We start from the raw sequence: 9,688 nt of genomic DNA, 5'->3' as shown, positions 1-9,688 counted from the left end.
TTCCTTTCTTCCTTCCTTTCTTTCTTTCTTTTCTTCCTTCCTTCCTTTCTTCCTTTCTTCCTTCCTTCCTTTCTTCTTTCTTTCTTTCTTTCTTTCTTTCTTTCTTTCTTTCTTTCTTTCTTTCTCTTTCTAGTTGGCATGTACTGCTTCTGTTTGCTTAAGATAAAAGAAGAGGGACACACACACCCCTAAAAACTGTCTGGAGTTGCGTCGGGTTGGGGGGAAGAGAATCCCTAGTTCTCCAAATCTACACTTGCCTACAGCAGCCTTCTTAAATGTGAGACTTTCATAATACTATGGAGGCCGTGGGGAGCCTTCTCAGGACAAAATCTCCTAGGAAACTCAGGCCAAATCATTTTACAAGTTGTAAGACCAGTAATAGTAAGGCTGGTTTACTGGGGTCTGAAATGAAACAGGTAGAGATTTAAGAGAAGTGCTTAAAGTGTTGATGTCAAGATGGTATCTTGTGGTTTTGGACCTTTGCCCACTGACACTTCTGTCATATAAATAGTATATGCTGTGCCTGACAGACATTTCTAGAGCATTATTTAAGAGGAGCATGCTAATTCGGTTTAACTTCTGATGAAAATCAGCATGGCTTTTATATATACACATACACATAAGCACATGTGCATACGTACGTGTGTGTGTGTGTGTGTGTGTATGTTAACCTCCTATGACTGGTTAAAAATACCTTGTTGTAAAATCCAAAATTTATTTATTTATTTTTAGTTTTGGAATTTAAATTCAATTAATTAACATATCAAGTATTATTATTTTCAGAGATAGAGTTTAGTGACCCATCAGTTGGACATAACACCCAGTGCTCATTACATCAAGTGCCCTCCTTAATGCCCATCACCCTGTTACTCCATCCCCCCACCCACCTCCCCTCCAGCAGCCCTCAGTTTGTTCCCTAGAGTTCAGAGTCTCTTATGGTTTGTCACCCTCTCTGATTTCAACTTGTTTTATTTTTCCCTCCCCTCCCCTATGATCCTGTTTTGTTTTTTTAAATTCCACATACGAGTGAAATCATATGATAATTGTCTTCCTCTGATTGACTTACAAAATCCAAAATCTATGACAGGAGAGGGTAAAACACTCCAGAAGTGTTAACTCTTTCTCATGCAGGCAAACTCAACACTGGTTCACAGTTGTGGCCTGGTGGCTGACATAGTTGTTAATTTTATATGTATACATATATACACACACACACATACATATATATGTATATATATACACACACATAATTAGTTATATATATACATATATAGTTATACATATATATATACAAATATAGTACCTACATATATATATGTATATATAACTATATATATTTATATATTGTTATTTATATATATCATTTATATATTTATATATATATATTGTTAAAATATATAAATACATATATATTTTTTTTTCAAGTAGACTCCATGCCCAGCAGGGCTTGAACTCATGACCCTGAGATCAAGACCTGAGCTGAGATCAAGAGTCAAACACCCAACCAACTGAGCCACCCAGGGGCCCCAGTTGTCAACAATATTTTAGTGTTCAAGAGTAAAAGGAAGAAGAAACAGTCTTGTGAAAAACACAGTGTAAACACACAAACATGTAATATCCTGAAACAAGTAAGAGTTCCTCCTTTTTGCATAGAGGGTCTGCCCCTCTACCATATTACTGTGGAAGTTCCTCCATATGAAATTGAAGCAAACTTGGAAAGTCTATTTCTAGATGTAAGACTTGAAAATGAAATGCCAAACATTTTTTCCTAGGCTACAGCATAATTAGGTATTCCTAGAGTTTTTGAGCAGATTCTCATCTTAAGGGGCCCAGACATAATTTCTCATTGTTCAGACCAGGAAGCCAGGCCTAGAAACTGAAAGGCACTTGCCGAAGATCACACAATGAGTTTGGGGCCAGAAGAACCCATGGCTCCCACTTCTAGAATTCTCTCCAGGATATCCTACGCTTCCTTTGGTCTCCCTAGAAGGAATTCAGGCCTTAGTTACCTACCATATATGCGATAGCATAGGAGTTTCTGAATTAACACAGCTTTCATCAGAAAGCGATCTTACCCATCTTAAGCTGAAGTGGTCAGGCTTGCCTATGTGATGACATTTTTTTTTTTAAAGATTTTATTTATTCATTTGAGACACAGAGATACAGCGAGAGAGAGAGAGAGCATGAGCAGGGGGAGAGACGGAGAGGGAGAAGCAGGCTCCCGCCGAGCCAGGAGCCCGATGTGGGGCTTGATCCCAGGACCCTGGGATCATGACCTGAGCCGAAGGCAGAAGCCCAACCATCTGAGTCACCCAGGCGCCCCTATGCGACGCCATTTTTAAGTTGTACTTGAGAGTAAATGGCTGGGGTAAAGCATACCCTCATTGGTCTTGCCATGGAAATGTACTCTCCGAAAGTCCACTGAAACTCTGAAGCCTTTGATGTTAACTCTTGTTTTGGCAGAAGAATCCTGAAATTTTGGGAGCTCTGCATTTTTCTCAAATACCACTTTGCAAGAGACTTCCTTCCTTCGGTGGGAAGGCTACCCTACTTTAGCTGAAGCTGGTAAGCCTAGCGTATACAGCCGGCCCGTGCAGCTTGAATTTAGGGCAGCAGTTTAAATTTAGTTGCAGATCCTATATTGAAACCTGAAGAGTGTTTTTAGTGTGTAGCGATATAGTCTTAAAAAACTGGTGGGTTGCTTGTGCCTGGAGATTCTCACTGACAGATGACTCCATAAATCAGGAGTCCTGGTGGCCCTCTCTCTCCAGGGCGGGCTGGGGTGATATAGCTATCACCCAATCGGAGCTGCTGGGGGGCACCTGCCATGTCCTGTTGCAGGGGTGCTGCGTGTCTTGAGGGCAGTCCCCCCCCCGTCACCCTCTGCACACCCAGGGACTCCCTAATAGAGCAAGCCTGCTCGCTGAGCACAACTGCAGCTTTGCGGTAAGTAAACCTACTTCTGGCTCTACGTCCTAAAAGAGAAAATTAGTCTTTAATGACACAGGCATAATCTAAATGGTTCATAAATAAACCCCTGATTGCATGTAAGGATCACTCCCACCCTCCTCCTCCCCCCAGCAAATTGGGTTAGTACCTCTGCAACAAATAATTGTCATCATACAGTACTTCATTAACTTGATGTTCATCTAGGGGCAGGAGCAAGACAGAAATTAGCATGAAGATTTTGCTTCTTCAGGCAGAGGGGGACCAAATTGCCTTGCAGGCCACAAGAAGAGTGTGTGCTTATTGGATTTCCTTACCAGGACCCAAAGGATTCAACAAAATTCTCACCACCCTTGCTGCACCCATAACCAACGATTCCCAATTTACTTAAGGAAATTAACATTTACAAGTGCTGAAATATACAGGTGGTCGGAATAAGGCAAACCTTCTTATCAGCTATTATTGTATCAACCACTGCTTTGACTTTGCCAGCAATAAAACTCAGTCCTCATTGCAAAAGGCTGTGACTTGCACCAGCTGGAATGACAATTCACAAAACCTTTAGCTGGGACATGCCAATATCCACCAGCTGAAATGGGCTCACAATGTGATCAGAACCCTTGTCCCATGCTCCAGAGACCCAGGGCTAGAAGCAAAGGGAAACACTGAACATCAGAATGATGTGTAGGGGGGCGCCTGGGTGGCTCAGTTGTTAAGCGTCTGCCTTCGGCTCCGGTCATGATCCCGGGGTCCTGGGACGGAGCCCTGCATCCGGCTCCCTGCTCCGCGGGAAGCCTGCTTCTCCCTCTCCCACTTCCCCTGCTTGTGTTCCCTCTCTGGCTGTGTCTCTCTGTCAAATAAATAAATAAAAATCTTAAAAAAAAAAAAAAAGAATGATGCGTAGGTAACAAACTTACCATGTGCTTTCTCAGACATCTGGCAGAACATCTGTGGGGGAGGAGGCCAGGGAGATGACCATGGAGTCTGTTATTTTCCATTTACAATACAGAAAATAAAAATAGAAAATGACCACACAGTATGTTTCTGTGATCTGTGTGCTTGTACCACGACAAGTTTTGACTGATAATATTTGGCATTTTATGCCTGCCAAAAAAAGATATTCTCCCAATTCTCCCACCCTTTTCAGAGCTACAATGGAAAACATTCTCACGGTGAACAAAATAAATGGAAAAAAATCATCTTCGTATATCACATGTTAGCTTGAAGGCAATGATGAATGAAGATATCTAAAAGTCACCTTGGAATGGTTCTCCTCATCTACCTAACTATAACAAATATATATATGCTTCAGGAACTTCTCAGTGCCTAGATTTTAAGTGCTTATTAAAATGCATATCTAAAATCTTTATTCTTTCTCTACATGTTAAATTTTAGTCAATTCTATCTTAGCCATAAATTTCAGTAATATGTTAGATTAAAAGAGAAAACAATTCAGTTTTTTTTTTCTTTTTGTTAAGGTCTTAATTTAAATTTCAGTTGATGTACAGTGTAATATTAGTTTCAGGTGTACAATATGGGGATTCAACAGAAAATCACTCAGTTTTAAGACAACAGTTCCAGTCTTCTAATTTAGAACAGTATTTTTTAAGAGGGGAGATCGTCTGTGCTTTTCGATGTTTTATTATTTGTTCTTACAAGAGTCATGGTTTTATTTTTTTTGTCATACAAAAACAACAGCATTGATAGCCTGACTTCCTGTGTAACTAACATAACATGGATTTGATATCCTTCCTTTGGACATTTCATGTGGGCACAAACATATAACAATGTATCTAATGATCTAAAGAAAGCTAAAATGTTATATTTCCAACTGACAGAAAATTTTCTTGCCTGATCTAACCCACATTCGTACCTACATTGGTATGTTAGTCAAATCGATATTATCTGAAAGATCTCTGAGCATTAGAGAAAACTAAGTTAAGAACTTCTTGGAATAGATTTGGGACATGTTATTGACTGAATGTTTGCGTATCCTCTGAAATTCACATTTTGAAATCTAAAACCCCAACCAGATGGTATTAGGAGGTGGAGCCTTTGAGAGGTATTTAGGTCTTTAGGGTCACACCCTCATGAATGAGATTAATGCCCTTATAAAAGATCCCAGAGACTTCTGTCCCTTCCACCATGTGAAGAGGTAATGAAAAGATGCCTATGAACTAAGATGTGAGTCTTCACCAGACACTGAATCTGCCAGCACCCTGACCTTGGACTCCCAGCCTCTAGAACTGTGAGAAATAAATGTCTGGTCTTTATAAGCCACCTCATCTCTGGTAGTTTTGTTGTAGGACCCTGAAGGGACTAAGTAGAGAGCATCAAAACTTAACTCTTACCTCTTACTGTCATGATTAACACATCTCGACCAAAGCTTTGGCTCTGACTTTCTGTTTTCATTCTATAGCTATGGTAAGACCTTTACCCTACTAGACTTCACACACCTGTTGGTCTTTTGTTGGACTTTCGGTCTCAGCTTTGAAGCAAGATTGACCTGTCTATCAGCTTTACTGTCTATCAACTTTAATCTTGAGCAGGCTGACTTCACACTTGTACTTCAGATCAGATATTGTTGTCCAACCGGGCTGAAAGGTTGGTATTGATTGTGCCTTTATTTGGTTGAAGTGTTTGGATGTGAATATGGCCCTTCTTGAAGGCCATAAGCAATTTAAAAGAATGCAGTACGATACTGATGGGAAATAGAAGTACATTACTCCTTCCAATGAAACTTGTGCTATTCGCCTTTTATTCTTCTCTTGTAATCACAAAGAAAGGCTGAATGGTTATATTCAAGCCAGTAATATAGACACCGTGGTTTACTTTTCTTTGAGATAAGATAAAATCATTTTAACAACCCTCAGGGTAGTACCCGAAGTGAATTTGGAGAGGTGAGCCCCCTTATTTTCATATATTTTAAGGCAACTTGTCCGTGAGGGTTACTAGGCTTTTGGGTCATTGCTGATCCAGATAAGATTTATACGGCTGATAGGGGCACCTGGTCTCCGTCCCCAGATCTTGCAATGTGCTCACAATTCAGACTTAGAAACTTCTCGCAAAGTGATTCTGTTCTTTTAAATAATTCAGAAGACTTTAAATTATGCATGCAAAAATTTTGATATTTTTAATGCCCTGGGTATCTTTCTTTCCACATGTTATCTCTCATGACAGACATAGAAGAGTTTTACAGACAAGAGGAAAAATCAGATAATTGAGGTACGGATATCAACACCTTTGGGTGTTGACAAGCATAACCAAGAAGTCTTATCCATTCTGATGTGAAGCTAGAGTGCTAATTCAGATACTTGAGAAGGTTTTAATGAAGACACCATGTGGTGAACCACTTGACCTCCTCCCTCCTGGAATGGGGCGGCCTTGGAAGAAGGTTAGCATATTTCATGGGGACAATTTCCTGTCCCTTGGGGCAGGAGGGATTTCAGCGTGCTCTTTTATTTTCATGCTGTCAGTCAAGATGGAGAACCAAGGGAAGAAGATAGAAAGATGCCCAGGGGACAGCACTGGGTCCTCTTCTTTAAAAACTTGTTGAGAAAAAAGAGGGAAATAAGCTCTTAGTCAAGATCCTGCCAAGCACTGCTCTGATCTCAGAGGAATTGGCCTAAGTGGGGCTTAGTATAGGTTAACTGACCTCAGGTTTTCTTTTTTTAAGATTTTAATTAATTAATTAATTAATTAATTTAGAAAGACAGCATGAGTGGGGGGAGGGGCAGAGGGAGAGAGAATCTCAAGCAGACTCCATGCTAGGTGCAGAGCCTGATGCAGGGCTTGATCTCACGACCCTGAGATCATGACCTGGCCGAAATCAAGAATCGGACACTTAACTGACTGAGCCACCCAGGCGCCCCTGACCTCAGGTTTTCTATGGGACATGCTGTCTCTTCTCTGCTATACCTTGGCCAAGGCGAAGGGTGGAGGATGTTCCCTGGACACTGAAGGATATTAAACACTTAACAGACACAGATAACTGTCTCTTTGCCAGTGTAGGTTGTGGTTTGAATGTTGTCCCCAGAAAGATACACTGAAGTCCTAATCCCCAGAACCTGTGAATGTGACCTTATTTGGAAAAAGGGTCTTTGCAAATGTAATTGGGTTGGATTCATACTGAATTGGGGAGGCCTCTGCTCCAATGACTGGTGTCTTAAGAGAAGAGAAAACAGACACACACACACACAGGCGAATGCCTTCTGAAGATGGAGACAGAGATTACAGTGATGTGCCTACAAACTAAGGAAAGTTATGGATTGCCAGCAATCACCAGAAGATAGGAGAGAAGCAAGAAACAGATTCTCTCTAGAGCCTTCCGTGGGGACCAACTCTGTCAAATTCCTTGATTTCAGACTTATAGCTTCCAGAACTCTAAGAGTATACAATTCTGTGATTTTTAGCCACCCAGTATGTGGTGTTTTGTTACTGGTGCCACAGGAAATAAATACTCCCCGCCACACAGCGAGGGAGTAACCGTGTTCAGCTTTCTCCTGTCACTTCCACAGAACAGCAACTGGAAGAAAGGCAGGACCGGTGTCTCTTCGCTGCTTCAGGAGAGCAGAGTGGGGCTTGGGCTCCCAAATGTGTGGGCATGACTCACCACAGCCGCAAGCCACCTCTCCTTCAGTGCTTGCCACGTGCTCGGCTCTGTGCGAAGGGCTGTAGGTGTTATTTAGATCAACAGCCCTGGGAGGCTGCCCGGGTCTCACAGAAGAGGAATCCGGGGCTCAGATTCAGTGACTTGTGCAGGTCATGGAGCTCACACGTGGGGAAACTGGGAGAGGGTCTCTGGCTCGCCACCTCCGGAGAGCTCTACCCTCTTCTGGGCAATCATACTGGAATATTTGACGGCTTGTCACCGAGAGGCCCAAGGAGGTGGCTTCTGAGGGTAGCAGGTGATGATGGTTTCCTTCCATGTCTGGAATTTAACACAGTGACTCTTAAAAACATTGGCCTTAACTCCATTTTTTAGGGAACTACAGAGAAAATGGAAAGGTAATAAAGAAAACCAGCTGTTGCATTAGGAAAAGGAGTAAGGAGAAGACAGAGAGCAGTGGTGACACTTTTACATTTCTTTATTTGGTGACATTTTAAATGACACATTAAATTATCTGTGGAACATGAATGATTTTGCTTTAGTAAAAAATAAAACTAATAAAACTAATGAGCCAGGAGGCTATCTAGTCAGTGACTGTGTGTAGGACAAAGAAGTCTAAAACCACCTTGAACAGTTTGGGAGGCTCTGTTTTTGCTGTAGTGAAATGGTCTTGTTCCTCTCATGAAGCCCCTGGTCTGTCCTGAAGGAGCAATCTACTTGACCCATGCTAAAGGTATGCCTTTGACGCATAGGATGGCCACATAAAGCCATGAAGTAAAAGTTATATGTAGAGATATAAAGATAGTACATCTACGGGCTTATATAAAAAGCATCTAGCCCTGCTCAGTGAGAGCCAGTAGGTTTTACCTCTGAGTTTCCATGCACATGCATGTGGTACCTCCTGCATATTTAATTAAGCCCTGTACTTACGCCTTGTGCATAAGTCACAGGTGAGCCGTCACTTGTATTAAAAGTGTCCATAATCCAAACAAACCTGTAAGACACGTTGAAGTTCAGAACTGTGGGGAAACCTTGAGCTTCTCTAAGTTATACATCTTTGGTCTCACCATAATCCCCCGCTGAACACATTCTGTGGAAGGCATTAAGTGGCTTGTTCCCATTCATCTGAGTATCATCGGGAGTAGTCACCTGGCAGAGTCACGGGGCTGGTCCCTCCAAAACTACTTCCTCCTCTTCCTGGGTACACTGCTGGACTACATTTCCCAGCCTCCCTTGCAGTGAGGTGGGGCCATGTGACTGAGTTCTAGCCTATCGGGTGTGGGGGGGAGGGATTTGTGCCATTCCAAGCCACAGTTTTTAAGAAGTGGATGTTTCCTCTCCAATTTCTTTCCTTTTTGCCAGATGGATCTAGTCCAAGAGGATGCCCTAGAGGATGGTGGGCCAAAATATGGAAGGAGGCTGGGTCCCCAAGTCACCAGGTAGAGGAGAACCACGCACCAAACAGGAGCACCCCCCCTCAGACAGTTAAGTGGACCGGGAGTGGAGGACACATTTCTACTGCGTTAAGCCACTGACATTTGGGGACCATTTAAAATCTATTTTGATCATAATGTAGCTACTGCACGTGTAGTCCACAATTTGGCGCTGAGTGATGAACAATTTATTATTAGTGAACAAGAAGTATAGAAGTGTGTGAGTAAACATTAACAAGCTTTTATAGCAATTGGACACCATTGTATCTAAGTGTATAATGAGTGGATTCATTGCATCGAACAGAGTGTAACCAATGTGAGTACTTACAAGAGATCGCGTGGTGAGTTGCATATGGTACAAGCAATGTACTAGTCGCGTGCAGTGAGTGGAATCACAAATTGTGTTCCACGTATTGGAAATAAAAAAGGAAAAGCTTGTTCTTCCCTACAACTGTGTGAGAAGCACCAGTCTAGCCTGTCGTAGTGAGTACAAGCGACCCTCTAAAACTCTGGCAGGCAACCCCGACTTCTGCCTTGCTGACTGCATTAGCCATCGATTGTTGGAAAGCCTGCCAATCCTACCTCCCACCCAAATATTTACTCCCTTCCCCAGCCTTAGCTTAGGCCTCAACCTCTTTGACATGGACTATTAGTGACTGCGTCACTGATTGTTCCCCTTCTAATCCAGCACCCTAGCCTG

Source organism: Mirounga leonina, unplaced genomic scaffold (genome assembly GCF_011800145.1).
Source record: "Mirounga leonina isolate KUSES-001 unplaced genomic scaffold, KU_Mleo_1.0 Mir_366, whole genome shotgun sequence".
Taxonomy (NCBI): Eukaryota; Metazoa; Chordata; class Mammalia; order Carnivora; family Phocidae; genus Mirounga; species Mirounga leonina.
Note: the sequence above shows the minus strand (reverse complement) of the source record.